Source organism: Schistocerca gregaria, chromosome 2 (genome assembly GCF_023897955.1).
Source record: "Schistocerca gregaria isolate iqSchGreg1 chromosome 2, iqSchGreg1.2, whole genome shotgun sequence".
NCBI classification, from domain to species: domain Eukaryota; kingdom Metazoa; phylum Arthropoda; class Insecta; order Orthoptera; family Acrididae; genus Schistocerca; species Schistocerca gregaria.
This window is the reverse complement of record NC_064921.1, coordinates 869,862,475-869,887,784: the sequence shown is the minus strand read 5'-3', so window position 1 is coordinate 869,887,784 and position 25,310 is coordinate 869,862,475. Positions and strand designations below refer to the sequence as shown.

At 51.7% G+C, this 25,310-nt stretch overlaps 52 non-coding genes across 52 annotated transcripts; 10 read left to right on the top strand and 42 right to left on the bottom strand.

The window, feature by feature from the left end:
- Positions 1-654: 654 nt before the first annotated feature.
- Trnam-cau (transfer RNA methionine (anticodon CAU)) lies at positions 655-727 on the bottom strand. The gene has a single exon. It is a non-coding gene; the product is annotated as a tRNA-Met (tRNA).
- Positions 728-1,019: 292 nt separating this feature from the next.
- Trnag-gcc (transfer RNA glycine (anticodon GCC)) lies at positions 1,020-1,090 on the bottom strand. The gene has a single exon. It is a non-coding gene; the product is annotated as a tRNA-Gly (tRNA).
- A 331-nt stretch (positions 1,091-1,421) lies between these two features.
- Positions 1,422-1,493, top strand: Trnag-ucc (transfer RNA glycine (anticodon UCC)). Its single transcript has one exon. It is a non-coding gene; the product is annotated as a tRNA-Gly (tRNA).
- A 719-nt stretch (positions 1,494-2,212) lies between these two features.
- Positions 2,213-2,286, bottom strand: Trnai-aau (transfer RNA isoleucine (anticodon AAU)). The gene has a single exon. It is a non-coding gene; the product is annotated as a tRNA-Ile (tRNA).
- A 258-nt stretch (positions 2,287-2,544) lies between these two features.
- Positions 2,545-2,616, bottom strand: Trnae-uuc (transfer RNA glutamic acid (anticodon UUC)). Its single transcript has one exon. It is a non-coding gene; the product is annotated as a tRNA-Glu (tRNA).
- Positions 2,617-3,077: 461 nt separating this feature from the next.
- Trnam-cau (transfer RNA methionine (anticodon CAU)) lies at positions 3,078-3,150 on the bottom strand. Its single transcript has one exon. It is a non-coding gene; the product is annotated as a tRNA-Met (tRNA).
- Positions 3,151-3,442: 292 nt separating this feature from the next.
- Trnag-gcc (transfer RNA glycine (anticodon GCC)) lies at positions 3,443-3,513 on the bottom strand. The gene has a single exon. It is a non-coding gene; the product is annotated as a tRNA-Gly (tRNA).
- Positions 3,514-3,844: 331 nt separating this feature from the next.
- Trnag-ucc (transfer RNA glycine (anticodon UCC)) lies at positions 3,845-3,916 on the top strand. Its single transcript has one exon. It is a non-coding gene; the product is annotated as a tRNA-Gly (tRNA).
- Positions 3,917-4,635: 719 nt separating this feature from the next.
- Positions 4,636-4,709, bottom strand: Trnai-aau (transfer RNA isoleucine (anticodon AAU)). Its single transcript has one exon. It is a non-coding gene; the product is annotated as a tRNA-Ile (tRNA).
- A 258-nt stretch (positions 4,710-4,967) lies between these two features.
- Trnae-uuc (transfer RNA glutamic acid (anticodon UUC)) lies at positions 4,968-5,039 on the bottom strand. Its single transcript has one exon. It is a non-coding gene; the product is annotated as a tRNA-Glu (tRNA).
- Positions 5,040-5,500: 461 nt separating this feature from the next.
- Positions 5,501-5,573, bottom strand: Trnam-cau (transfer RNA methionine (anticodon CAU)). The gene has a single exon. It is a non-coding gene; the product is annotated as a tRNA-Met (tRNA).
- Positions 5,574-5,865: 292 nt separating this feature from the next.
- On the bottom strand, positions 5,866-5,936 carry Trnag-gcc (transfer RNA glycine (anticodon GCC)). The gene has a single exon. It is a non-coding gene; the product is annotated as a tRNA-Gly (tRNA).
- Positions 5,937-6,267: 331 nt separating this feature from the next.
- On the top strand, positions 6,268-6,339 carry Trnag-ucc (transfer RNA glycine (anticodon UCC)). Its single transcript has one exon. It is a non-coding gene; the product is annotated as a tRNA-Gly (tRNA).
- Positions 6,340-7,058: 719 nt separating this feature from the next.
- Trnai-aau (transfer RNA isoleucine (anticodon AAU)) lies at positions 7,059-7,132 on the bottom strand. The gene has a single exon. It is a non-coding gene; the product is annotated as a tRNA-Ile (tRNA).
- A 258-nt stretch (positions 7,133-7,390) lies between these two features.
- Positions 7,391-7,462, bottom strand: Trnae-uuc (transfer RNA glutamic acid (anticodon UUC)). Its single transcript has one exon. It is a non-coding gene; the product is annotated as a tRNA-Glu (tRNA).
- Positions 7,463-7,923: 461 nt separating this feature from the next.
- On the bottom strand, positions 7,924-7,996 carry Trnam-cau (transfer RNA methionine (anticodon CAU)). Its single transcript has one exon. It is a non-coding gene; the product is annotated as a tRNA-Met (tRNA).
- A 292-nt stretch (positions 7,997-8,288) lies between these two features.
- Positions 8,289-8,359, bottom strand: Trnag-gcc (transfer RNA glycine (anticodon GCC)). The gene has a single exon. It is a non-coding gene; the product is annotated as a tRNA-Gly (tRNA).
- Positions 8,360-8,690: 331 nt separating this feature from the next.
- Trnag-ucc (transfer RNA glycine (anticodon UCC)) lies at positions 8,691-8,762 on the top strand. Its single transcript has one exon. It is a non-coding gene; the product is annotated as a tRNA-Gly (tRNA).
- Positions 8,763-9,481: 719 nt separating this feature from the next.
- Positions 9,482-9,555, bottom strand: Trnai-aau (transfer RNA isoleucine (anticodon AAU)). The gene has a single exon. It is a non-coding gene; the product is annotated as a tRNA-Ile (tRNA).
- Positions 9,556-9,813: 258 nt separating this feature from the next.
- Trnae-uuc (transfer RNA glutamic acid (anticodon UUC)) lies at positions 9,814-9,885 on the bottom strand. The gene has a single exon. It is a non-coding gene; the product is annotated as a tRNA-Glu (tRNA).
- A 461-nt stretch (positions 9,886-10,346) lies between these two features.
- Trnam-cau (transfer RNA methionine (anticodon CAU)) lies at positions 10,347-10,419 on the bottom strand. Its single transcript has one exon. It is a non-coding gene; the product is annotated as a tRNA-Met (tRNA).
- A 292-nt stretch (positions 10,420-10,711) lies between these two features.
- Positions 10,712-10,782, bottom strand: Trnag-gcc (transfer RNA glycine (anticodon GCC)). Its single transcript has one exon. It is a non-coding gene; the product is annotated as a tRNA-Gly (tRNA).
- A 331-nt stretch (positions 10,783-11,113) lies between these two features.
- On the top strand, positions 11,114-11,185 carry Trnag-ucc (transfer RNA glycine (anticodon UCC)). The gene has a single exon. It is a non-coding gene; the product is annotated as a tRNA-Gly (tRNA).
- A 719-nt stretch (positions 11,186-11,904) lies between these two features.
- Positions 11,905-11,978, bottom strand: Trnai-aau (transfer RNA isoleucine (anticodon AAU)). Its single transcript has one exon. It is a non-coding gene; the product is annotated as a tRNA-Ile (tRNA).
- A 258-nt stretch (positions 11,979-12,236) lies between these two features.
- On the bottom strand, positions 12,237-12,308 carry Trnae-uuc (transfer RNA glutamic acid (anticodon UUC)). The gene has a single exon. It is a non-coding gene; the product is annotated as a tRNA-Glu (tRNA).
- Positions 12,309-12,769: 461 nt separating this feature from the next.
- Positions 12,770-12,842, bottom strand: Trnam-cau (transfer RNA methionine (anticodon CAU)). Its single transcript has one exon. It is a non-coding gene; the product is annotated as a tRNA-Met (tRNA).
- Positions 12,843-13,134: 292 nt separating this feature from the next.
- Trnag-gcc (transfer RNA glycine (anticodon GCC)) lies at positions 13,135-13,205 on the bottom strand. The gene has a single exon. It is a non-coding gene; the product is annotated as a tRNA-Gly (tRNA).
- Positions 13,206-13,536: 331 nt separating this feature from the next.
- On the top strand, positions 13,537-13,608 carry Trnag-ucc (transfer RNA glycine (anticodon UCC)). The gene has a single exon. It is a non-coding gene; the product is annotated as a tRNA-Gly (tRNA).
- A 705-nt stretch (positions 13,609-14,313) lies between these two features.
- Trnai-aau (transfer RNA isoleucine (anticodon AAU)) lies at positions 14,314-14,387 on the bottom strand. The gene has a single exon. It is a non-coding gene; the product is annotated as a tRNA-Ile (tRNA).
- Positions 14,388-14,645: 258 nt separating this feature from the next.
- Positions 14,646-14,717, bottom strand: Trnae-uuc (transfer RNA glutamic acid (anticodon UUC)). Its single transcript has one exon. It is a non-coding gene; the product is annotated as a tRNA-Glu (tRNA).
- Positions 14,718-15,178: 461 nt separating this feature from the next.
- Positions 15,179-15,251, bottom strand: Trnam-cau (transfer RNA methionine (anticodon CAU)). Its single transcript has one exon. It is a non-coding gene; the product is annotated as a tRNA-Met (tRNA).
- Positions 15,252-15,543: 292 nt separating this feature from the next.
- On the bottom strand, positions 15,544-15,614 carry Trnag-gcc (transfer RNA glycine (anticodon GCC)). Its single transcript has one exon. It is a non-coding gene; the product is annotated as a tRNA-Gly (tRNA).
- Positions 15,615-15,945: 331 nt separating this feature from the next.
- Trnag-ucc (transfer RNA glycine (anticodon UCC)) lies at positions 15,946-16,017 on the top strand. The gene has a single exon. It is a non-coding gene; the product is annotated as a tRNA-Gly (tRNA).
- A 705-nt stretch (positions 16,018-16,722) lies between these two features.
- Trnai-aau (transfer RNA isoleucine (anticodon AAU)) lies at positions 16,723-16,796 on the bottom strand. Its single transcript has one exon. It is a non-coding gene; the product is annotated as a tRNA-Ile (tRNA).
- Positions 16,797-17,054: 258 nt separating this feature from the next.
- Trnae-uuc (transfer RNA glutamic acid (anticodon UUC)) lies at positions 17,055-17,126 on the bottom strand. The gene has a single exon. It is a non-coding gene; the product is annotated as a tRNA-Glu (tRNA).
- A 461-nt stretch (positions 17,127-17,587) lies between these two features.
- Trnam-cau (transfer RNA methionine (anticodon CAU)) lies at positions 17,588-17,660 on the bottom strand. The gene has a single exon. It is a non-coding gene; the product is annotated as a tRNA-Met (tRNA).
- A 292-nt stretch (positions 17,661-17,952) lies between these two features.
- Trnag-gcc (transfer RNA glycine (anticodon GCC)) lies at positions 17,953-18,023 on the bottom strand. Its single transcript has one exon. It is a non-coding gene; the product is annotated as a tRNA-Gly (tRNA).
- A 331-nt stretch (positions 18,024-18,354) lies between these two features.
- Trnag-ucc (transfer RNA glycine (anticodon UCC)) lies at positions 18,355-18,426 on the top strand. The gene has a single exon. It is a non-coding gene; the product is annotated as a tRNA-Gly (tRNA).
- Positions 18,427-19,145: 719 nt separating this feature from the next.
- Trnai-aau (transfer RNA isoleucine (anticodon AAU)) lies at positions 19,146-19,219 on the bottom strand. The gene has a single exon. It is a non-coding gene; the product is annotated as a tRNA-Ile (tRNA).
- Positions 19,220-19,477: 258 nt separating this feature from the next.
- Trnae-uuc (transfer RNA glutamic acid (anticodon UUC)) lies at positions 19,478-19,549 on the bottom strand. The gene has a single exon. It is a non-coding gene; the product is annotated as a tRNA-Glu (tRNA).
- Positions 19,550-20,010: 461 nt separating this feature from the next.
- On the bottom strand, positions 20,011-20,083 carry Trnam-cau (transfer RNA methionine (anticodon CAU)). Its single transcript has one exon. It is a non-coding gene; the product is annotated as a tRNA-Met (tRNA).
- A 292-nt stretch (positions 20,084-20,375) lies between these two features.
- Positions 20,376-20,446, bottom strand: Trnag-gcc (transfer RNA glycine (anticodon GCC)). Its single transcript has one exon. It is a non-coding gene; the product is annotated as a tRNA-Gly (tRNA).
- A 331-nt stretch (positions 20,447-20,777) lies between these two features.
- Positions 20,778-20,849, top strand: Trnag-ucc (transfer RNA glycine (anticodon UCC)). The gene has a single exon. It is a non-coding gene; the product is annotated as a tRNA-Gly (tRNA).
- Positions 20,850-21,568: 719 nt separating this feature from the next.
- Positions 21,569-21,642, bottom strand: Trnai-aau (transfer RNA isoleucine (anticodon AAU)). The gene has a single exon. It is a non-coding gene; the product is annotated as a tRNA-Ile (tRNA).
- A 258-nt stretch (positions 21,643-21,900) lies between these two features.
- Positions 21,901-21,972, bottom strand: Trnae-uuc (transfer RNA glutamic acid (anticodon UUC)). The gene has a single exon. It is a non-coding gene; the product is annotated as a tRNA-Glu (tRNA).
- Positions 21,973-22,433: 461 nt separating this feature from the next.
- Trnam-cau (transfer RNA methionine (anticodon CAU)) lies at positions 22,434-22,506 on the bottom strand. Its single transcript has one exon. It is a non-coding gene; the product is annotated as a tRNA-Met (tRNA).
- A 292-nt stretch (positions 22,507-22,798) lies between these two features.
- On the bottom strand, positions 22,799-22,869 carry Trnag-gcc (transfer RNA glycine (anticodon GCC)). Its single transcript has one exon. It is a non-coding gene; the product is annotated as a tRNA-Gly (tRNA).
- Positions 22,870-23,200: 331 nt separating this feature from the next.
- Trnag-ucc (transfer RNA glycine (anticodon UCC)) lies at positions 23,201-23,272 on the top strand. The gene has a single exon. It is a non-coding gene; the product is annotated as a tRNA-Gly (tRNA).
- Positions 23,273-23,991: 719 nt separating this feature from the next.
- On the bottom strand, positions 23,992-24,065 carry Trnai-aau (transfer RNA isoleucine (anticodon AAU)). Its single transcript has one exon. It is a non-coding gene; the product is annotated as a tRNA-Ile (tRNA).
- A 258-nt stretch (positions 24,066-24,323) lies between these two features.
- Trnae-uuc (transfer RNA glutamic acid (anticodon UUC)) lies at positions 24,324-24,395 on the bottom strand. Its single transcript has one exon. It is a non-coding gene; the product is annotated as a tRNA-Glu (tRNA).
- Positions 24,396-24,856: 461 nt separating this feature from the next.
- Trnam-cau (transfer RNA methionine (anticodon CAU)) lies at positions 24,857-24,929 on the bottom strand. Its single transcript has one exon. It is a non-coding gene; the product is annotated as a tRNA-Met (tRNA).
- Positions 24,930-25,221: 292 nt separating this feature from the next.
- On the bottom strand, positions 25,222-25,292 carry Trnag-gcc (transfer RNA glycine (anticodon GCC)). Its single transcript has one exon. It is a non-coding gene; the product is annotated as a tRNA-Gly (tRNA).
- Positions 25,293-25,310: the final 18 nt, after the last annotated feature.

The window sequence follows — 25,310 nt, the reverse complement described above, 5'->3', positions numbered from 1 at the left end:
TATCGCGTCGCGTTGTCTGATCCATTATGTCAATCTAAAAATGTTATCGTGAACTATGACTAACGCAGAAGGCGCGCACTCACCACACAGCGCCGGCCGCTCGCAGCGCCGATGTAAACACCGCAACAGCCGCACCGCACGTCCGCACAGCACGGCCGCTGGCGGCGGAATGTGGCCACTAGACCACACCGGACGCGCACACTTTTTTCGGGGTTTACACCCCCTGCACTGGCTTTCCGTGTCGCACTTTCCCTGTTTGCGACCATCTTTTCGCGCTCCCATGCCGAGGCGCGCATGGCAAAAGTCACAGTCCGTTGCTTTTGGCCTCGTTGTTACAGGGGTACGAGGAAAAGCAAACCTGTGAGTAGTAATATTTATTTACTTATTTCGCAAGTAAAGACCTGCAGCCTGTCATTATACAGGTATAGCAGGCCATACACCGTGTGACTTTACATGTTATATCATACGAAATTCAGTTTTATTACTAGTACATTTTTTCTTGAAAATTTCACAAAAGAACTGCAAGTAGTAATAACGGGAAGTAAGCATTTTCACGCTGAGTTGTTGAAACCTTGTGGATAACAAACTACAAGCTGTTTTGCTCCTTCGCAACCCCAGAGCCGTCAATTCAGCTGTGAACGAAAGTAAATTAAATGCCCCGGGTGAGGATCGAACTCACGACCTTAAGATTATGAGACTTACGCGCTGCCTACTGCGCTACCGAGGCACGTGATTGCCATACCTTCTGGAATCTCGGCAAGTAGCAAATACTAGTGGTAGAGAGTCTGCACTTGCTGGCTCATTTTTTCTGTTACTACACGTGCATTCCCAGCGCTGCAGGCAACTTGCGATGCTAGGCCGACGCCAGTATGTACAATAGCACGCACGAGTCCAAACGAGAAGACGTGCGCGCTGCGTGTTTGGCTGTTTCCACACGGAATCCCGCGGTCCATTCTCGTGGCCCACGCACTTCGAGTGCGAAAGACTCGCAGCTCCACTATCGGGGAAAAACAAAATGATGCATCGGCCGGGAATCGAACCCGGGCCGCCCGCGTGGCAGGCGAGCATTCTACCACTAAACCACCGATGCCCAGCTAGTTCGCAGCTTCCTTGTGCTTTCCGCGGCAGACGTCTGAAGGGAAAGTGGGACTGCCGTCCAGCGCCGTGGCATCCTCTCGAGAGAATGCTACAAACGCTGAATCCTGCGCTGCACTGCTTAAAAATGACGCCCGAACTCGATCGTCTTAGTAGTGTTGCGGCGCACGCACGCGACGACTCTTGCCAAAGGACGCGAAATGTGCGTAGAGACGCTGTCTGGATGCGCTCGCCTACCCCGTAATGCGCCTACTGCTGCGACCACCTTCGGCCGCCGCCGACAGGCGGGAAGCAGACACAGCGCGGCGTGCGCAGAAGAAAACCGTGCGGTGGTGGTGTAATGGTCAGCATAGTTGCCTTCCAAGCAGTTGATCCGGGTTCGATTCCCGGCCACCGCAGCCTGCGTTTTACTTCTGCGTATGAGTACTTTTGCCACGCGTCCTTAAATTAATGTTTCTTTCCCCCTCTTACTCGCTGCAGGCCACCCTATATTGTGTGCGTCGATTCCGCTTGAGTCTCGACTTGTCTCGACTTTGCTCGGCTGACGCGAGAGCTGACGCTCTCCAATCGGCCTATATCAGAAGGACTAGCACGCGAAACGACTGAGAGAGGTATGGCGAGGCGGGCACAACATTACTTATGCCTCAAGTAAAGACCTGCTGCCTGTTATCGTGCATTGTGTGATTTTACATGTTCTGTCAGACAAATTCAGTTTTATTACTAGTACATTTCTTTTTTTCTTTGTTGAAAATTTTACAACACGCTCCTTCATTTCACTGTGGCCGCACGGCGCGACTTGGCATACCGAGAGCCAAAACGTGGCGCCAGTGCCCTTGACCGAATAGCGCTGCAGCTCCGAAACCGACGAGAAAAGAGAAATACGAATTGAAACTGTCGGCAGCGCCATGTGTTCGCAGGCGGTCACCCGCCCAAGCACTGACAACGCCCAGCGTCGCGCAGTAGCGGTGATCGGACGAGAAACAGTGTGATCAGTGAAGTGTTTTAGCGCGTCCCGACAAGTCGCTTTCGGGTCCCCTATCTGCTCCCACACAATTTCTTAGTCACCACACTTCCCCGCCGAAATAGGCGTTGCCTTTTTGAAATAGAAAAATCGTATTGGCCCGTGGGGGGATCGAACCCACGACCTTCGCGTTATTAGCACGACGCTCTAACCAACTGAGCTAACGGGCCTCGGTGCACACTGTCTTCCAGCACTTAGAGGCAGTAGCTATGCGTATTTACAGGTAACATTTCTATGGTAGCAGTCCAACAGTGGACCAGCGTCTCTCCTCCCTTTATTCCGCTGCTCGTAGTAATTTCATTGCGTGCCCGTTTCTCTCGACTGTTTTCAGCTCACGTTTATGAACCAGTAGCTATAACGCGAGGAGGACGTGAAAACAGCATTTCGCTCTGTCCAAACTTGTCGTGATTTGTTCCGAAAAAATTACATTCCGGTACCGGGAATCGAACCCGGGCCTCCTGGGTGAAAGCCAGGTATCCTAGCCACTAGACCACACCGGACGCGCACACTTTTTTCGGGGTTTACACCCCCTGCACTGGCTTTCCGTGTCGCACTTTCCCTGTTTGCGACCATCTTTTCGCGCTCCCATGCCGAGGCGCGCATGGCAAAAGTCACAGTCCGTTGCTTTTGGCCTCGTTGTTACAGGGGTACGAGGAAAAGCAAACCTGTGAGTAGTAATATTTATTTACTTATTTCGCAAGTAAAGACCTGCAGCCTGTCATTATACAGGTATAGCAGGCCATACACCGTGTGACTTTACATGTTATATCATACGAAATTCAGTTTTATTACTAGTACATTTTTTCTTGAAAATTTCACAAAAGAACTGCAAGTAGTAATAACGGGAAGTAAGCATTTTCACGCTGAGTTGTTGAAACCTTGTGGATAACAAACTACAAGCTGTTTTGCTCCTTCGCAACCCCAGAGCCGTCAATTCAGCTGTGAACGAAAGTAAATTAAATGCCCCGGGTGAGGATCGAACTCACGACCTTAAGATTATGAGACTTACGCGCTGCCTACTGCGCTACCGAGGCACGTGATTGCCATACCTTCTGGAATCTCGGCAAGTAGCAAATACTAGTGGTAGAGAGTCTGCACTTGCTGGCTCATTTTTTCTGTTACTACACGTGCATTCCCAGCGCTGCAGGCAACTTGCGATGCTAGGCCGACGCCAGTATGTACAATAGCACGCACGAGTCCAAACGAGAAGACGTGCGCGCTGCGTGTTTGGCTGTTTCCACACGGAATCCCGCGGTCCATTCTCGTGGCCCACGCACTTCGAGTGCGAAAGACTCGCAGCTCCACTATCGGGGAAAAACAAAATGATGCATCGGCCGGGAATCGAACCCGGGCCGCCCGCGTGGCAGGCGAGCATTCTACCACTGAACCACCGATGCCCAGCTAGTTCGCAGCTTCCTTGTGCTTTCCGCGGCAGACGTCTGAACGGAAAGTGGGACTGCCGTCCAGCGCCGTGGCATCCTCTCGAGAGAATGCTACAAACGCTGAATCCTGCGCTGCACTGCTTAAAAATGACGCCCGAACTCGATCGTCTTAGTAGTGTTGCGGCGCACGCACGCGACGACTCTTGCCAAAGGACGCGAAATGTGCGTAGAGACGCTGTCTGGATGCGCTCGCCTACCCCGTAATGCGCCTACTGCTGCGACCACCTTCGGCCGCCGCCGACAGGCGGGAAGCAGACACAGCGCGGCGTGCGCAGAAGAAAACCGTGCGGTGGTGGTGTAATGGTCAGCATAGTTGCCTTCCAAGCAGTTGATCCGGGTTCGATTCCCGGCCACCGCAGCCTGCGTTTTACTTCTGCGTATGAGTACTTTTGCCACGCGTCCTTAAATTAATGTTTCTTTCCCCCTCTTACTCGCTGCAGGCCACCCTATATTGTGTGCGTCGATTCCGCTTGAGTCTCGACTTGTCTCGACTTTGCTCGGCTGACGCGAGAGCTGACGCTCTCCAATCGGCCTATATCAGAAGGACTAGCACGCGAAACGACTGAGAGAGGTATGGCGAGGCGGGCACAACATTACTTATGCCTCAAGTAAAGACCTGCTGCCTGTTATCGTGCATTGTGTGATTTTACATGTTCTGTCAGACAAATTCAGTTTTATTACTAGTACATTTCTTTTTTTCTTTGTTGAAAATTTTACAACACGCTCCTTCATTTCACTGTGGCCGCACGGCGCGACTTGGCATACCGAGAGCCAAAACGTGGCGCCAGTGCCCTTGACCGAATAGCGCTGCAGCTCCGAAACCGACGAGAAAAGAGAAATACGAATTGAAACTGTCGGCAGCGCCATGTGTTCGCAGGCGGTCACCCGCCCAAGCACTGACAACGCCCAGCGTCGCGCAGTAGCGGTGATCGGACGAGAAACAGTGTGATCAGTGAAGTGTTTTAGCGCGTCCCGACAAGTCGCTTTCGGGTCCCCTATCTGCTCCCACACAATTTCTTAGTCACCACACTTCCCCGCCGAAATAGGCGTTGCCTTTTTGAAATAGAAAAATCGTATTGGCCCGTGGGGGGATCGAACCCACGACCTTCGCGTTATTAGCACGACGCTCTAACCAACTGAGCTAACGGGCCTCGGTGCACACTGTCTTCCAGCACTTAGAGGCAGTAGCTATGCGTATTTACAGGTAACATTTCTATGGTAGCAGTCCAACAGTGGACCAGCGTCTCTCCTCCCTTTATTCCGCTGCTCGTAGTAATTTCATTGCGTGCCCGTTTCTCTCGACTGTTTTCAGCTCACGTTTATGAACCAGTAGCTATAACGCGAGGAGGACGTGAAAACAGCATTTCGCTCTGTCCAAACTTGTCGTGATTTGTTCCGAAAAAATTACATTCCGGTACCGGGAATCGAACCCGGGCCTCCTGGGTGAAAGCCAGGTATCCTAGCCACTAGACCACACCGGACGCGCACACTTTTTTCGGGGTTTACACCCCCTGCACTGGCTTTCCGTGTCGCACTTTCCCTGTTTGCGACCATCTTTTCGCGCTCCCATGCCGAGGCGCGCATGGCAAAAGTCACAGTCCGTTGCTTTTGGCCTCGTTGTTACAGGGGTACGAGGAAAAGCAAACCTGTGAGTAGTAATATTTATTTACTTATTTCGCAAGTAAAGACCTGCAGCCTGTCATTATACAGGTATAGCAGGCCATACACCGTGTGACTTTACATGTTATATCATACGAAATTCAGTTTTATTACTAGTACATTTTTTCTTGAAAATTTCACAAAAGAACTGCAAGTAGTAATAACGGGAAGTAAGCATTTTCACGCTGAGTTGTTGAAACCTTGTGGATAACAAACTACAAGCTGTTTTGCTCCTTCGCAACCCCAGAGCCGTCAATTCAGCTGTGAACGAAAGTAAATTAAATGCCCCGGGTGAGGATCGAACTCACGACCTTAAGATTATGAGACTTACGCGCTGCCTACTGCGCTACCGAGGCACGTGATTGCCATACCTTCTGGAATCTCGGCAAGTAGCAAATACTAGTGGTAGAGAGTCTGCACTTGCTGGCTCATTTTTTCTGTTACTACACGTGCATTCCCAGCGCTGCAGGCAACTTGCGATGCTAGGCCGACGCCAGTATGTACAATAGCACGCACGAGTCCAAACGAGAAGACGTGCGCGCTGCGTGTTTGGCTGTTTCCACACGGAATCCCGCGGTCCATTCTCGTGGCCCACGCACTTCGAGTGCGAAAGACTCGCAGCTCCACTATCGGGGAAAAACAAAATGATGCATCGGCCGGGAATCGAACCCGGGCCGCCCGCGTGGCAGGCGAGCATTCTACCACTGAACCACCGATGCCCAGCTAGTTCGCAGCTTCCTTGTGCTTTCCGCGGCAGACGTCTGAACGGAAAGTGGGACTGCCGTCCAGCGCCGTGGCATCCTCTCGAGAGAATGCTACAAACGCTGAATCCTGCGCTGCACTGCTTAAAAATGACGCCCGAACTCGATCGTCTTAGTAGTGTTGCGGCGCACGCACGCGACGACTCTTGCCAAAGGACGCGAAATGTGCGTAGAGACGCTGTCTGGATGCGCTCGCCTACCCCGTAATGCGCCTACTGCTGCGACCACCTTCGGCCGCCGCCGACAGGCGGGAAGCAGACACAGCGCGGCGTGCGCAGAAGAAAACCGTGCGGTGGTGGTGTAATGGTCAGCATAGTTGCCTTCCAAGCAGTTGATCCGGGTTCGATTCCCGGCCACCGCAGCCTGCGTTTTACTTCTGCGTATGAGTACTTTTGCCACGCGTCCTTAAATTAATGTTTCTTTCCCCCTCTTACTCGCTGCAGGCCACCCTATATTGTGTGCGTCGATTCCGCTTGAGTCTCGACTTGTCTCGACTTTGCTCGGCTGACGCGAGAGCTGACGCTCTCCAATCGGCCTATATCAGAAGGACTAGCACGCGAAACGACTGAGAGAGGTATGGCGAGGCGGGCACAACATTACTTATGCCTCAAGTAAAGACCTGCTGCCTGTTATCGTGCATTGTGTGATTTTACATGTTCTGTCAGACAAATTCAGTTTTATTACTAGTACATTTCTTTTTTTCTTTGTTGAAAATTTTACAACACGCTCCTTCATTTCACTGTGGCCGCACGGCGCGACTTGGCATACCGAGAGCCAAAACGTGGCGCCAGTGCCCTTGACCGAATAGCGCTGCAGCTCCGAAACCGACGAGAAAAGAGAAATACGAATTGAAACTGTCGGCAGCGCCATGTGTTCGCAGGCGGTCACCCGCCCAAGCACTGACAACGCCCAGCGTCGCGCAGTAGCGGTGATCGGACGAGAAACAGTGTGATCAGTGAAGTGTTTTAGCGCGTCCCGACAAGTCGCTTTCGGGTCCCCTATCTGCTCCCACACAATTTCTTAGTCACCACACTTCCCCGCCGAAATAGGCGTTGCCTTTTTGAAATAGAAAAATCGTATTGGCCCGTGGGGGGATCGAACCCACGACCTTCGCGTTATTAGCACGACGCTCTAACCAACTGAGCTAACGGGCCTCGGTGCACACTGTCTTCCAGCACTTAGAGGCAGTAGCTATGCGTATTTACAGGTAACATTTCTATGGTAGCAGTCCAACAGTGGACCAGCGTCTCTCCTCCCTTTATTCCGCTGCTCGTAGTAATTTCATTGCGTGCCCGTTTCTCTCGACTGTTTTCAGCTCACGTTTATGAACCAGTAGCTATAACGCGAGGAGGACGTGAAAACAGCATTTCGCTCTGTCCAAACTTGTCGTGATTTGTTCCGAAAAAATTACATTCCGGTACCGGGAATCGAACCCGGGCCTCCTGGGTGAAAGCCAGGTATCCTAGCCACTAGACCACACCGGACGCGCACACTTTTTTCGGGGTTTACACCCCCTGCACTGGCTTTCCGTGTCGCACTTTCCCTGTTTGCGACCATCTTTTCGCGCTCCCATGCCGAGGCGCGCATGGCAAAAGTCACAGTCCGTTGCTTTTGGCCTCGTTGTTACAGGGGTACGAGGAAAAGCAAACCTGTGAGTAGTAATATTTATTTACTTATTTCGCAAGTAAAGACCTGCAGCCTGTCATAATACAGGTATAGCAGGCCATACACCGTGTGACTTTACATGTTATATCATACGAAATTCAGTTTTATTACTAGTACATTTTTTCTTGAAAATTTCACAAAAGAACTGCAAGTAGTAATAACGGGAAGTAAGCATTTTCACGCTGAGTTGTTGAAACCTTGTGGATAACAAACTACAAGCTGTTTTGCTCCTTCGCAACCCCAGAGCCGTCAATTCAGCTGTGAACGAAAGTAAATTAAATGCCCCGGGTGAGGATCGAACTCACGACCTTAAGATTATGAGACTTACGCGCTGCCTACTGCGCTACCGAGGCACGTGATTGCCATACCTTCTGGAATCTCGGCAAGCAGCAAATACTAGTGGTAGAGAGTCTGCACTTGCTGGCTCATTTTTTCTGTTACTACACGTGCATTCCCAGCGCTGCAGGCAACTTGCGATGCTAGGCCGACGCCAGTATGTACAATAGCACGCACGAGTCCAAACGAGAAGACGTGCGCGCTGCGTGTTTGGCTGTTTCCACACGGAATCCCGCGGTCCATTCTCGTGGCCCACGCACTTCGAGTGCGAAAGACTCGCAGCTCCACTATCGGGGAAAAACAAAATGATGCATCGGCCGGGAATCGAACCCGGGCCGCCCGCGTGGCAGGCGAGCATTCTACCACTGAACCACCGATGCCCAGCTAGTTCGCAGCTTCCTTGTGCTTTCCGCGGCAGACGTCTGAACGGAAAGTGGGACTGCCGTCCAGCGCCGTGGCATCCTCTCGAGAGAATGCTACAAACGCTGAATCCTGCGCTGCACTGCTTAAAAATGACGCCCGAACTCGATCGTCTTAGTAGTGTTGCGGCGCACGCACGCGACGACTCTTGCCAAAGGACGCGAAATGTGCGTAGAGACGCTGTCTGGATGCGCTCGCCTACCCCGTAATGCGCCTACTGCTGCGACCACCTTCGGCCGCCGCCGACAGGCGGGAAGCAGACACAGCGCGGCGTGCGCAGAAGAAAACCGTGCGGTGGTGGTGTAATGGTCAGCATAGTTGCCTTCCAAGCAGTTGATCCGGGTTCGATTCCCGGCCACCGCAGCCTGCGTTTTACTTCTGCGTATGAGTACTTTTGCCACGCGTCCTTAAATTAATGTTTCTTTCCCCCTCTTACTCGCTGCAGGCCACCCTATATTGTGTGCGTCGATTCCGCTTGAGTCTCGACTTGTCTCGACTTTGCTCGGCTGACGCGAGAGCTGACGCTCTCCAATCGGCCTATATCAGAAGGACTAGCACGCGAAACGACTGAGAGAGGTATGGCGAGGCGGGCACAACATTACTTATGCCTCAAGTAAAGACCTGCTGCCTGTTATCGTGCATTGTGTGATTTTACATGTTCTGTCAGACAAATTCAGTTTTATTACTAGTACATTTCTTTTTTTCTTTGTTGAAAATTTTACAACACGCTCCTTCATTTCACTGTGGCCGCACGGCGCGACTTGGCATACCGAGAGCCAAAACGTGGCGCCAGTGCCCTTGACCGAATAGCGCTGCAGCTCCGAAACCGACGAGAAAAGAGAAATACGAATTGAAACTGTCGGCAGCGCCATGTGTTCGCAGGCGGTCACCCGCCCAAGCACTGACAACGCCCAGCGTCGCGCAGTAGCGGTGATCGGACGAGAAACAGTGTGATCAGTGAAGTGTTTTAGCGCGTCCCGACAAGTCGCTTTCGGGTCCCCTATCTGCTCCCACACAATTTCTTAGTCACCACACTTCCCCGCCGAAATAGGCGTTGCCTTTTTGAAATAGAAAAATCGTATTGGCCCGTGGGGGGATCGAACCCACGACCTTCGCGTTATTAGCACGACGCTCTAACCAACTGAGCTAACGGGCCTCGGTGCACACTGTCTTCCAGCACTTAGAGGCAGTAGCTATGCGTATTTACAGGTAACATTTCTATGGTAGCAGTCCAACAGTGGACCAGCGTCTCTCCTCCCTTTATTCCGCTGCTCGTAGTAATTTCATTGCGTGCCCGTTTCTCTCGACTGTTTTCAGCTCACGTTTATGAACCAGTAGCTATAACGCGAGGAGGACGTGAAAACAGCATTTCGCTCTGTCCAAACTTGTCGTGATTTGTTCCGAAAAAATTACATTCCGGTACCGGGAATCGAACCCGGGCCTCCTGGGTGAAAGCCAGGTATCCTAGCCACTAGACCACACCGGACGCGCACACTTTTTTCGGGGTTTACACCCCCTGCACTGGCTTTCCGTGTCGCACTTTCCCTGTTTGCGACCATCTTTTCGCGCTCCCATGCCGAGGCGCGCATGGCAAAAGTCACAGTCCGTTGCTTTTGGCCTCGTTGTTACAGGGGTACGAGGAAAAGCAAACCTGTGAGTAGTAATATTTATTTACTTATTTCGCAAGTAAAGACCTGCAGCCTGTCATAATACAGGTATAGCAGGCCATACACCGTGTGACTTTACATGTTATATCATACGAAATTCAGTTTTATTACTAGTACATTTTTTCTTGAAAATTTCACAAAAGAACTGCAAGTAGTAATAACGGGAAGTAAGCATTTTCACGCTGAGTTGTTGAAACCTTGTGGATAACAAACTACAAGCTGTTTTGCTCCTTCGCAACCCCAGAGCCGTCAATTCAGCTGTGAACGAAAGTAAATTAAATGCCCCGGGTGAGGATCGAACTCACGACCTTAAGATTATGAGACTTACGCGCTGCCTACTGCGCTACCGAGGCACGTGATTGCCATACCTTCTGGAATCTCGGCAAGTAGCAAATACTAGTGGTAGAGAGTCTGCACTTGCTGGCTCATTTTTTCTGTTACTACACGTGCATTCCCAGCGCTGCAGGCAACTTGCGATGCTAGGCCGACGCCAGTATGTACAATAGCACGCACGAGTCCAAACGAGAAGACGTGCGCGCTGCGTGTTTGGCTGTTTCCACACGGAATCCCGCGGTCCATTCTCGTGGCCCACGCACTTCGAGTGCGAAAGACTCGCAGCTCCACTATCGGGGAAAAACAAAATGATGCATCGGCCGGGAATCGAACCCGGGCCGCCCGCGTGGCAGGCGAGCATTCTACCACTGAACCACCGATGCCCAGCTAGTTCGCAGCTTCCTTGTGCTTTCCGCGGCAGACGTCTGAACGGAAAGTGGGACTGCCGTCCAGCGCCGTGGCATCCTCTCGAGAGAATGCTACAAACGCTGAATCCTGCGCTGCACTGCTTAAAAATGACGCCCGAACTCGATCGTCTTAGTAGTGTTGCGGCGCACGCACGCGACGACTCTTGCCAAAGGACGCGAAATGTGCGTAGAGACGCTGTCTGGATGCGCTCGCCTACCCCGTAATGCGCCTACTGCTGCGACCACCTTCGGCCGCCGCCGACAGGCGGGAAGCAGACACAGCGCGGCGTGCGCAGAAGAAAACCGTGCGGTGGTGGTGTAATGGTCAGCATAGTTGCCTTCCAAGCAGTTGATCCGGGTTCGATTCCCGGCCACCGCAGCCTGCGTTTTACTTCTGCGTATGAGTACTTTTGCCACGCGTCCTTAAATTAATGTTTCTTTCCCCCTCTTACTCGCTGCAGGCCACCCTATATTGTGTGCGTCGATTCCGCTTGAGTCTCGACTTGTCTCGACTTTGCTCGGCTGACGCGAGAGCTGACGCTCTCCAATCGGCCTATATCAGAAGGACTAGCACGCGAAACGACTGAGAGAGGTATGGCGAGGCGGGCACAACATTACTTATGCCTCAAGTAAAGACCTGCTGCCTGTTATCGTGCATTGTGTGATTTTACATGTTCTGTCAGACAAATTCAGTTTTATTACTAGTACATTTCTTTTTTTCTTTGTTGAAAATTTTACAACACGCTCCTTCATTTCACTGTGGCCGCACGGCGCGACTTGGCATACCGAGAGCCAAAACGTGGCGCCAGTGCCCTTGACCGAATAGCGCTGCAGCTCCGAAACCGACGAGAAAAGAGAAATACGAATTGAAACTGTCGGCAGCGCCATGTGTTCGCAGGCGGTCACCCGCCCAAGCACTGACAACGCCCAGCGTCGCGCAGTAGCGGTGATCGGACGAGAAACAGTGTGATCAGTGAAGTGTTTTAGCGCGTCCCGACAAGTCGCTTTCGGGTCCCCTATCTGCTCCCACACAATTTCTTAGTCACCACACTTCCCCGCCGAAATAGGCGTTGCCTTTTTGAAATAGAAAAATCGTATTGGCCCGTGGGGGGATCGAACCCACGACCTTCGCGTTATTAGCACGACGCTCTAACCAACTGAGCTAACGGGCCTCGGTGCACACTGTCTTCCAGCACTTAGAGGGAGTAGCTATGCGTATTTACAGGTAACATTTCTATGGTAGCAGTCCAACAGTGGACCAGCGTCTCTCCTCCCTTTATTCCGCTGCTCGTAGTAATTTCATTGCGTGCCCGTTTCTCTCGACTGTTTTCAGCTCACGTTTATGAACCAGTAGCTATAACGCGAGGAGGACGTGAAAACAGCATTTCGCTCTGTCCAAACTTGTCGTGATTTGTTCCGAAAAAATTACATTCCGGTACCGGGAATCGAACCCGGGCCTCCTGGGTGAAAGCCAGGTATCCTAGCCACTAGACCACACCGGACGCGCACACTTTTTTCGGGGTTTACACCCCCTGCACTGGCTTTCCGTGTCGCACTTTCCCTGTTTGCGACCATCTTTTCGCGCTCCCATGCCGAGGCGCGCATGGCAAAAGTCACAGTCCGTTGCTTTTGGCCTCGTTGTTACAGGGGTACGAGGAAAAGCAAACCTGTGAGTAGTAATATTTATTTACTTATTTCGCAAGTAAAGACCTGCAGCCTGTCATAATACAGGTATAGCAGGCCATACACCGTGTGACTTTACATGTTATATCATACGAAATTCAGTTTTATTACTAGTACATTTTTTCTTGAAAATTTCACAAAAGAACTGCAAGTAGTAATAACGGGAAGTAAGCATTTTCACGCTGAGTTGTTGAAACCTTGTGGATAACAAACTACAAGCTGTTTTGCTCCTTCGCAACCCCAGAGCCGTCAATTCAGCTGTGAACGAAAGTAAATTAAATGCCCCGGGTGAGGATCGAACTCACGACCTTAAGATTATGAGACTTACGCGCTGCCTACTGCGCTACCGAGGCACGTGATTGCCATACCTTCTGGAATCTCGGCAAGCAGCAAATACTAGTGGTAGAGAGTCTGCACTTGCTGGCTCATTTTTTCTGTTACTACACGTGCATTCCCAGCGCTGCAGGCAACTTGCGATGCTAGGCCGACGCCAGTATGTACAATAGCACGCACGAGTCCAAACGAGAAGACGTGCGCGCTGCGTGTTTGGCTGTTTCCACACGGAATCCCGCGGTCCATTCTCGTGGCCCACGCACTTCGAGTGCGAAAGACTCGCAGCTCCACTATCGGGGAAAAACAAAATGATGCATCGGCCGGGAATCGAACCCGGGCCGCCCGCGTGGCAGGCGAGCATTCTACCACTGAACCACCGATGCCCAGCTAGTTCGCAGCTTCCTTGTGCTTTCCGCGGCAGACGTCTGAACGGAAAGTGGGACTGCCGTCCAGCGCCGTGGCATCCTCTCGAGAGAATGCTACAAACGCTGAATCCTGCGCTGCACTGCTTAAAAATGACGCCCGAACTCGATCGTCTTAGTAGTGTTGCGGCGCACGCACGCGACGACTCTTGCCAAAGGACGCGAAATGTGCGTAGAGACGCTGTCTGGATGCGCTCGCCTACCCCGTAATGCGCCTACTGCTGCGACCACCTTCGGCCGCCGCCGACAGGCGGGAAGCAGACACAGCGCGGCGTGCGCAGAAGAAAACCGTGCGGTGGTGGTGTAATGGTCAGCATAGTTGCCTTCCAAGCAGTTGATCCGGGTTCGATTCCCGGCCACCGCAGCCTGCGTTTTACTTCTGCGTATGAGTACTTTTGCCACGCGTCCTTAAATTAATGTTTCTTTCCCCCTCTTACTCGCTGCAGGCCACCCTATATTGTGTGCGTCGATTCCGCTTGAGTCTCGACTTGTCTCGACTTTGCTCGGCTGACGCGAGAGCTGACGCTCTCCAATCGGCCTATATCAGAAGGACTAGCACGCGAAACGACTGAGAGAGGTATGGCGAGGCGGGCACAACATTACTTATGCCTCAAGTAAAGACCTGCTGCCTGTTATCGTGCATTGTGTGATTTTACATGTTCTGTCAGACAAATTCAGTTTTATTACTAGTACATTTCTTTTTTTCTTTGTTGAAAATTTTACAACACGCTCCTTCATTTCACTGTGGCCGCACGGCGCGACTTGGCATACCGAGAGCCAAAACGTGGCGCCAGTGCCCTTGACCGAATAGCGCTGCAGCTCCGAAACCGACGAGAAAAGAGAAATACGAATTGAAACTGTCGGCAGCGCCATGTGTTCGCAGGCGGTCACCCGCCCAAGCACTGACAACGCCCAGCGTCGCGCAGTAGCGGTGATCGGACGAGAAACAGTGTGATCAGTGAAGTGTTTTAGCGCGTCCCGACAAGTCGCTTTCGGGTCCCCTATCTGCTCCCACACAATTTCTTAGTCACCACACTTCCCCACACTTTTTTAAATAGAAAAATCGTATTGGCCCGTGGGGGGATCGAACCCACGACCTTCGCGTTATTAGCACGACGCTCTAACCAACTGAGCTAACGGGCCTCGGTGCACACTGTCTTCCAGCACTTAGAGGGAGTAGCTATGCGTATTTACAGGTAACATTTCTATGGTAGCAGTCCAACAGTGGACCAGCGTCTCTCCTCCCTTTATTCCGCTGCTCGTAGTAATTTCATTGCGTGCCCGTTTCTCTCGACTGTTTTCAGCTCACGTTTATGAACCAGTAGCTATAACGCGAGGAGGACGTGAAAACAGCATTTCGCTCTGTCCAAACTTGTCGTGATTTGTTCCGAAAAAATTACATTCCGGTACCGGGAATCGAACCCGGGCCTCCTGGGTGAAAGCCAGGTATCCTAGCCACTAGACCACACCGGACGCGCACACTTTTTTCGGGGTTTACACCCCCTGCACTGGCTTTCCGTGTCGCACTTTCCCTGTTTGCGACCATCTTTTCGCGCTCCCATGCCGAGGCGCGCATGGCAAAAGTCACAGTCCGTTGCTTTTGGCCTCGTTGTTACAGGGGTACGAGGAAAAGCAAACCTGTGAGTAGTAATATTTATTTACTTATTTCGCAAGTAAAGACCTGCAGCCTGTCATAATACAGGTATAGCAGGCCATACACCGTGTGACTTTACATGTTATATCATACGAAATTCAGTTTTATTACTAGTACATTTTTTCTTGAAAATTTCACAAAAGAACTGCAAGTAGTAATAACGGGAAGTAAGCATTTTCACGCTGAGTTGTTGAAACCTTGTGGATAACAAACTACAAGCTGTTTTGCTCCTTCGCAACCCCAGAGCCGTCAATTCAGCTGTGAACGAAAGTAAATTAAATGCCCCGGGTGAGGATCGAACTCACGACCTTAAGATTATGAGACTTACGCGCTGCCTACTGCGCTACCGAGGCACGTGATTGCCATACCTTCTGGAATCTCGGCAAGCAGCAAATACTAGTGGTAGAGAGTCTGCACTTGCTGGCTCATTTTTTCTGTTACTACACGTGCATTCCCAGCGCTGCAGGCAACTTGCGATGCTAGGCCGACGCCAGTATGTACAATAGCACGCACGAGTCCAAACGAGAAGACGTGCGCGCTGCGTGTTTGGCTGTTTCCACACGGAATCCCGCGGTCCATTCTCGTGGCCCACGCACTTCGAGTGCGAAAGACTCGCAGCTCCACTATCGGGGAAAAACAAAATGATGCATCGGCCGGGAATCGAACCCGGGCCGCCCGCGTGGCAGGCGAGCATTCTACCACTGAACCACCGATGCCCAGCTAGTTCGCAGCTTCCTTGTGCTTTCCGCGGCAGACGTCTGAACGGAAAGTGGGACTGCCGTCCAGCGCCGTGGCATCCTCTCGAGAGAATGCTACAAACGCTGAATCCTGCGCTGCACTGCTTAAAAGTGACGCCCGAACTCGATCGTCTTAGTAGTGTTGCGGCGCACGCACGCGACGACTCTTGCCAAAGGACGCGAAATGTGCGTAGAGACGCTGTCTGGATGCGCTCGCCTACCCCGTAATGCGCCTACTGCTGCGACCACCTTCGGCCGCCGCCGACAGGCGGGAAGCAGACACAGCGCGGCGTGCGCAGAAGAAAACCGTGCGGTGGTGGTGTAATGGTCAGCATAGTTGCCTTCCAAGCAGTTGATCCGGGTTCGATTCCCGGCCACCGCAGCCTGCGTTTTACTTCTGCGTATGAGTACTTTTGCCACGCGTCCTTAAATTAATGTTTCTTTCCCCCTCTTACTCGCTGCAGGCCACCCTATATTGTGTGCGTCGATTCCGCTTGAGTCTCGACTTGTCTCGACTTTGCTCGGCTGACGCGAGAGCTGACGCTCTCCAATCGGCCTATATCAGAAGGACTAGCACGCGAAACGACTGAGAGAGGTATGGCGAGGCGGGCACAACATTACTTATGCCTCAAGTAAAGACCTGCTGCCTGTTATCGTGCATTGTGTGATTTTACATGTTCTGTCAGACAAATTCAGTTTTATTACTAGTACATTTCTTTTTTTCTTTGTTGAAAATTTTACAACACGCTCCTTCATTTCACTGTGGCCGCACGGCGCGACTTGGCATACCGAGAGCCAAAACGTGGCGCCAGTGCCCTTGACCGAATAGCGCTGCAGCTCCGAAACCGACGAGAAAAGAGAAATACGAATTGAAACTGTCGGCAGCGCCATGTGTTCGCAGGCGGTCACCCGCCCAAGCACTGACAACGCCCAGCGTCGCGCAGTAGCGGTGATCGGACGAGAAACAGTGTGATCAGTGAAGTGTTTTAGCGCGTCCCGACAAGTCGCTTTCGGGTCCCCTATCTGCTCCCACACAATTTCTTAGTCACCACACTTCCCCACACTTTTTTAAATAGAAAAATCGTATTGGCCCGTGGGGGGATCGAACCCACGACCTTCGCGTTATTAGCACGACGCTCTAACCAACTGAGCTAACGGGCCTCGGTGCACACTGTCTTCCAGCACTTAGAGGGAGTAGCTATGCGTATTTACAGGTAACATTTCTATGGTAGCAGTCCAACAGTGGACCAGCGTCTCTCCTCCCTTTATTCCGCTGCTCGTAGTAATTTCATTGCGTGCCCGTTTCTCTCGACTGTTTTCAGCTCACGTTTATGAACCAGTAGCTATAACGCGAGGAGGACGTGAAAACAGCATTTCGCTCTGTCCAAACTTGTCGTGATTTGTTCCGAAAAAATTACATTCCGGTACCGGGAATCGAACCCGGGCCTCCTGGGTGAAAGCCAGGTATCCTAGCCACTAGACCACACCGGACGCGCACACTTTTTTCGGGGTTTACACCCCCTGCACTGGCTTTCCGTGTCGCACTTTCCCTGTTTGCGACCATCTTTTCGCGCTCCCATGCCGAGGCGCGCATGGCAAAAGTCACAGTCCGTTGCTTTTGGCCTCGTTGTTACAGGGGTACGAGGAAAAGCAAACCTGTGAGTAGTAATATTTATTTACTTATTTCGCAAGTAAAGACCTGCAGCCTGTCATAATACAGGTATAGCAGGCCATACACCGTGTGACTTTACATGTTATATCATACGAAATTCAGTTTTATTACTAGTACATTTTTTCTTGAAAATTTCACAAAAGAACTGCAAGTAGTAATAACGGGAAGTAAGCATTTTCACGCTGAGTTGTTGAAACCTTGTGGATAACAAACTACAAGCTGTTTTGCTCCTTCGCAACCCCAGAGCCGTCAATTCAGCTGTGAACGAAAGTAAATTAAATGCCCCGGGTGAGGATCGAACTCACGACCTTAAGATTATGAGACTTACGCGCTGCCTACTGCGCTACCGAGGCACGTGATTGCCATACCTTCTGGAATCTCGGCAAGTAGCAAATACTAGTGGTAGAGAGTCTGCACTTGCTGGCTCATTTTTTCTGTTACTACACGTGCATTCCCAGCGCTGCAGGCAACTTGCGATGCTAGGCCGACGCCAGTATGTACAATAGCACGCACGAGTCCAAACGAGAAGACGTGCGCGCTGCGTGTTTGGCTGTTTCCACACGGAATCCCGCGGTCCATTCTCGTGGCCCACGCACTTCGAGTGCGAAAGACTCGCAGCTCCACTATCGGGGAAAAACAAAATGATGCATCGGCCGGGAATCGAACCCGGGCCGCCCGCGTGGCAGGCGAGCATTCTACCACTGAACCACCGATGCCCAGCTAGTTCGCAGCTTCCTTGTGCTTTCCGCGGCAGACGTCTGAACGGAAAGTGGGACTGCCGTCCAGCGCCGTGGCATCCTCTCGAGAGAATGCTACAAACGCTGAATCCTGCGCTGCACTGCTTAAAAATGACGCCCGAACTCGATCGTCTTAGTAGTGTTGCGGCGCACGCACGCGACGACTCTTGCCAAAGGACGCGAAATGTGCGTAGAGACGCTGTCTGGATGCGCTCGCCTACCCCGTAATGCGCCTACTGCTGCGACCACCTTCGGCCGCCGCCGACAGGCGGGAAGCAGACACAGCGCGGCGTGCGCAGAAGAAAACCGTGCGGTGGTGGTGTAATGGTCAGCATAGTTGCCTTCCAAGCAGTTGATCCGGGTTCGATTCCCGGCCACCGCAGCCTGCGTTTTACTTCTGCGTATGAGTACTTTTGCCACGCGTCCTTAAATTAATGTTTCTTTCCCCCTCTTACTCGCTGCAGGCCACCCTATATTGTGTGCGTCGATTCCGCTTGAGTCTCGACTTGTCTCGACTTTGCTCGGCTGACGCGAGAGCTGACGCTCTCCAATCGGCCTATATCAGAAGGACTAGCACGCGAAACGACTGAGAGAGGTATGGCGAGGCGGGCACAACATTACTTATGCCTCAAGTAAAGACCTGCTGCCTGTTATCGTGCATTGTGTGATTTTACATGTTCTGTCAGACAAATTCAGTTTTATTACTAGTACATTTCTTTTTTTCTTTGTTGAAAATTTTACAACACGCTCCTTCATTTCACTGTGGCCGCACGGCGCGACTTGGCATACCGAGAGCCAAAACGTGGCGCCAGTGCCCTTGACCGAATAGCGCTGCAGCTCCGAAACCGACGAGAAAAGAGAAATACGAATTGAAACTGTCGGCAGCGCCATGTGTTCGCAGGCGGTCACCCGCCCAAGCACTGACAACGCCCAGCGTCGCGCAGTAGCGGTGATCGGACGAGAAACAGTGTGATCAGTGAAGTGTTTTAGCGCGTCCCGACAAGTCGCTTTCGGGTCCCCTATCTGCTCCCACACAATTTCTTAGTCACCACACTTCCCCGCCGAAATAGGCGTTGCCTTTTTGAAATAGAAAAATCGTATTGGCCCGTGGGGGGATCGAACCCACGACCTTCGCGTTATTAGCACGACGCTCTAACCAACTGAGCTAACGGGCCTCGGTGCACACTGTCTTCCAGCACTTAGAGGGAGTAGCTATGCGTATTTACAGGTAACATTTCTATGGTAGCAGTCCAACAGTGGACCAGCGTCTCTCCTCCCTTTATTCCGCTGCTCGTAGTAATTTCATTGCGTGCCCGTTTCTCTCGACTGTTTTCAGCTCACGTTTATGAACCAGTAGCTATAACGCGAGGAGGACGTGAAAACAGCATTTCGCTCTGTCCAAACTTGTCGTGATTTGTTCCGAAAAAATTACATTCCGGTACCGGGAATCGAACCCGGGCCTCCTGGGTGAAAGCCAGGTATCCTAGCCACTAGACCACACCGGACGCGCACACTTTTTTCGGGGTTTACACCCCCTGCACTGGCTTTCCGTGTCGCACTTTCCCTGTTTGCGACCATCTTTTCGCGCTCCCATGCCGAGGCGCGCATGGCAAAAGTCACAGTCCGTTGCTTTTGGCCTCGTTGTTACAGGGGTACGAGGAAAAGCAAACCTGTGAGTAGTAATATTTATTTACTTATTTCGCAAGTAAAGACCTGCAGCCTGTCATAATACAGGTATAGCAGGCCATACACCGTGTGACTTTACATGTTATATCATACGAAATTCAGTTTTATTACTAGTACATTTTTTCTTGAAAATTTCACAAAAGAACTGCAAGTAGTAATAACGGGAAGTAAGCATTTTCACGCTGAGTTGTTGAAACCTTGTGGATAACAAACTACAAGCTGTTTTGCTCCTTCGCAACCCCAGAGCCGTCAATTCAGCTGTGAACGAAAGTAAATTAAATGCCCCGGGTGAGGATCGAACTCACGACCTTAAGATTATGAGACTTACGCGCTGCCTACTGCGCTACCGAGGCACGTGATTGCCATACCTTCTGGAATCTCGGCAAGTAGCAAATACTAGTGGTAGAGAGTCTGCACTTGCTGGCTCATTTTTTCTGTTACTACACGTGCATTCCCAGCGCTGCAGGCAACTTGCGATGCTAGGCCGACGCCAGTATGTACAATAGCACGCACGAGTCCAAACGAGAAGACGTGCGCGCTGCGTGTTTGGCTGTTTCCACACGGAATCCCGCGGTCCATTCTCGTGGCCCACGCACTTCGAGTGCGAAAGACTCGCAGCTCCACTATCGGGGAAAAACAAAATGATGCATCGGCCGGGAATCGAACCCGGGCCGCCCGCGTGGCAGGCGAGCATTCTACCACTGAACCACCGATGCCCAGCTAGTTCGCAGCTTCCTTGTGCTTTCCGCGGCAGACGTCTGAACGGAAAGTGGGACTGCCGTCCAGCGCCGTGGCATCCTCTCGAGAGAATGCTACAAACGCTGAATCCTGCGCTGCACTGCTTAAAAATGACGCCCGAACTCGATCGTCTTAGTAGTGTTGCGGCGCACGCACGCGACGACTCTTGCCAAAGGACGCGAAATGTGCGTAGAGACGCTGTCTGGATGCGCTCGCCTACCCCGTAATGCGCCTACTGCTGCGACGACCTTCGGCCGCCGCCGACAGGCGGGAAGCAGACACAGCGCGGCGTGCGCAGAAGAAAACCGTGCGGTGGTGGTGTAATGGTCAGCATAGTTGCCTTCCAAGCAGTTGATCCGGGTTCGATTCCCGGCCACCGCAGCCTGCGTTTTACTTCTGCGTATGAGTACTTTTGCCACGCGTCCTTAAATTAATGTTTCTTTCCCCCTCTTACTCGCTGCAGGCCACCCTATATTGTGTGCGTCGATTCCGCTTGAGTCTCGACTTGTCTCGACTTTGCTCGGCTGACGCGAGAGCTGACGCTCTCCAATCGGCCTATATCAGAAGGACTAGCACGCGAAACGACTGAGAGAGGTATGGCGAGGCGGGCACAACATTACTTATGCCTCAAGTAAAGACCTGCTGCCTGTTATCGTGCATTGTGTGATTTTACATGTTCTGTCAGACAAATTCAGTTTTATTACTAGTACATTTCTTTTTTTCTTTGTTGAAAATTTTACAACACGCTCCTTCATTTCACTGTGGCCGCACGGCGCGACTTGGCATACCGAGAGCCAAAACGTGGCGCCAGTGCCCTTGACCGAATAGCGCTGCAGCTCCGAAACCGACGAGAAAAGAGAAATACGAATTGAAACTGTCGGCAGCGCCATGTGTTCGCAGGCGGTCACCCGCCCAAGCACTGACAACGCCCAGCGTCGCGCAGTAGCGGTGATCGGACGAGAAACAGTGTGATCAGTGAAGTGTTTTAGCGCGTCCCGACAAGTCGCTTTCGGGTCCCCTATCTGCTCCCACACAATTTCTTAGTCACCACACTTCCCCGCCGAAATAGGCGTTGCCTTTTTGAAATAGAAAAATCGTATTGGCCCGTGGGGGGATCGAACCCACGACCTTCGCGTTATTAGCACGACGCTCTAACCAACTGAGCTAACGGGCCTCGGTGCACACTGTCTTCCAGCACTTAGAGGGAGTAGCTATGCGTATTTACAGGTAACATTTCTATGGTAGCAGTCCAACAGTGGACCAGCGTCTCTCCTCCCTTTATTCCGCTGCTCGTAGTAATTTCATTGCGTGCCCGTTTCTCTCGACTGTTTTCAGCTCACGTTTATGAACCAGTAGCTATAACGCGAGGAGGACGTGAAAACAGCATTTCGCTCTGTCCAAACTTGTCGTGATTTGTTCCGAAAAAATTACATTCCGGTACCGGGAATCGAACCCGGGCCTCCTGGGTGAAAGCCAGGTATCCTAGCCACTAGACCACACCGGACGCGCACACTTTTTTCGGGGTTTACACCCCCTGCACTGGCTTTCCGTGTCGCACTTTCCCTGTTTGCGACCATCTTTTCGCGCTCCCATGCCGAGGCGCGCATGGCAAAAGTCACAGTCCGTTGCTTTTGGCCTCGTTGTTACAGGGGTACGAGGAAAAGCAAACCTGTGAGTAGTAATATTTATTTACTTATTTCGCAAGTAAAGACCTGCAGCCTGTCATAATACAGGTATAGCAGGCCATACACCGTGTGACTTTACATGTTATATCATACGAAATTCAGTTTTATTACTAGTACATTTTTTCTTGAAAATTTCACAAAAGAACTGCAAGTAGTAATAACGGGAAGTAAGCATTTTCACGCTGAGTTGTTGAAACCTTGTGGATAACAAACTACAAGCTGTTTTGCTCCTTCGCAACCCCAGAGCCGTCAATTCAGCTGTGAACGAAAGTAAATTAAATGCCCCGGGTGAGGATCGAACTCACGACCTTAAGATTATGAGACTTACGCGCTGCCTACTGCGCTACCGAGGCACGTGATTGCCATACCTTCTGGAATCTCGGCAAGTAGCAAATACTAGTGGTAGAGAGTCTGCACTTGCTGGCTCATTTTTTCTGTTACTACACGTGCATTCCCAGCGCTGCAGGCAACTTGCGATGCTAGGCCGACGCCAGTATGTACAATAGCACGCACGAGTCCAAACGAGAAGACGTGCGCGCTGCGTGTTTGGCTGTTTCCACACGGAATCCCGCGGTCCATTCTCGTGGCCCACGCACTTCGAGTGCGAAAGACTCGCAGCTCCACTATCGGGGAAAAACAAAATGATGCATCGGCCGGGAATCGAACCCGGGCCGCCCGCGTGGCAGGCGAGCATTCTACCACTGAACCACCGATGCCCAGCTAGTTCGCAGCTTCCTTGTGCTTTCCGCGGCAGACGTCTGAACGGAAAGTGGGACTGCCGTCCAGCGCCGTGGCATCCTCTCGAGAGAATGCTACAAACGCTGAATCCTGCGCTGCACTGCTTAAAAATGACGCCCGAACTCGATCGTCTTAGTAGTGTTGCGGCGCACGCACGCGACGACTCTTGCCAAAGGACGCGAAATGTGCGTAGAGACGCTGTCTGGATGCGCTCGCCTACCCCGTAATGCGCCTACTGCTGCGACGACCTTCGGCCGCCGCCGACAGGCGGGAAGCAGACACAGCGCGGCGTGCGCAGAAGAAAACCGTGCGGTGGTGGTGTAATGGTCAGCATAGTTGCCTTCCAAGCAGTTGATCCGGGTTCGATTCCCGGCCACCGCAGCCTGCGTTTTACTTCTGCGTATGAGTACTTTTGCCACGCGTCCTTAAATTAATGTTTCTTTCCCCCTCTTACTCGCTGCAGGCCACCCTATATTGTGTGCGTCGATTCCGCTTGAGTCTCGACTTGTCTCGACTTTGCTCGGCTGACGCGAGAGCTGACGCTCTCCAATCGGCCTATATCAGAAGGACTAGCACGCGAAACGACTGAGAGAGGTATGGCGAGGCGGGCACAACATTACTTATGCCTCAAGTAAAGACCTGCTGCCTGTTATCGTGCATTGTGTGATTTTACATGTTCTGTCAGACAAATTCAGTTTTATTACTAGTACATTTCTTTTTTTCTTTGTTGAAAATTTTACAACACGCTCCTTCATTTCACTGTGGCCGCACGGCGCGACTTGGCATACCGAGAGCCAAAACGTGGCGCCAGTGCCCTTGACCGAATAGCGCTGCAGCTCCGAAACCGACGAGAAAAGAGAAATACGAATTGAAACTGTCGGCAGCGCCATGTGTTCGCAGGCGGTCACCCGCCCAAGCACTGACAACGCCCAGCGTCGCGCAGTAGCGGTGATCGGACGAGAAACAGTGTGATCAGTGAAGTGTTTTAGCGCGTCCCGACAAGTCGCTTTCGGGTCCCCTATCTGCTCCCACACAATTTCTTAGTCACCACACTTCCCCGCCGAAATAGGCGTTGCCTTTTTGAAATAGAAAAATCGTATTGGCCCGTGGGGGGATCGAACCCACGACCTTCGCGTTATTAGCACGACGCTCTAACCAACTGAGCTAACGGGCCTCGGTGCACACTGTCTTCCAGCACTTAGAGGGAGTAGCTATGCGTATTTACAGGTAACATTTCTATGGTAGCAGTCCAACAGTGGACCAGCGTCTCTCCTCCCTTTATTCCGCTGCTCGTAGTAATTTCATTGCGTGCCCGTTTCTCTCGACTGTTTTCAGCTCACGTTTATGAACCAGTAGCTATAACGCGAGGAGGACGTGAAAACAGCATTTCGCTCTGTCCAAACTTGTCGTGATTTGTTCCGAAAAAATTACATTCCGGTACCGGGAATCGAACCCGGGCCTCCTGGGTGAAAGCCAGGTATCCTAGCCACTAGACCACACCGGACGCGCACACTTTTTTCGGGGTTTACACCCCCTGCACTGGCTTTCCGTGTCGCACTTTCCCTGTTTGCGACCATCTTTTCGCGCTCCCATGCCGAGGCGCGCATGGCAAAAGTCACAGTCCGTTGCTTTTGGCCTCGTTGTTACAGGGGTACGAGGAAAAGCAAACCTGTGAGTAGTAATATTTATTTACTTATTTCGCAAGTAAAGACCTGCAGCCTGTCATTATACAGGTATAGCAGGCCATACACCGTGTGACTTTACATGTTATATCATACGAAATTCAGTTTTATTACTAGTACATTTTTTCTTGAAAATTTCACAAAAGAACTGCAAGTAGTAATAACGGAAAGTAAGCATTTTCACGCTGAGTTGTTGAAACCTTGTGGATAACAAACTACAAGCTGTTTTGCTCCTTCGCAACCCCAGAGCCGTCAATTCAGCTGTGAACGAAAGTAAATTAAATGCCCCGGGTGAGGATCGAACTCACGACCTTAAGATTATGAGACTTACGCGCTGCCTACTGCGCTACCGAGGCACGTGATTGCCATACCTTCTGGAATCTCGGCAAGCAGCAAATACTAGTGGTAGAGAGTCTGCACTTGCTGGCTCATTTTTTCTGTTACTACACGTGCATTCCCAGCGCTGCAGGCAACTTGCGATGCTAGGCCGACGCCAGTATGTACAATAGCACGCACGAGTCCAAACGAGAAGACGTGCGCGCTGCGTGTTTGGCTGTTTCCACACGGAATCCCGCGGTCCATTCTCGTGGCCCACGCACTTCGAGTGCGAAAGACTCGCAGCTCCACTATCGGGGAAAAACAAAATGATGCATCGGCCGGGAATCGAACCCGGGCCGCCCGCGTGGCAGGCGAGCATTCTACCACTGAACCACCGATGCCCAGCTAGTTCGCAGCTT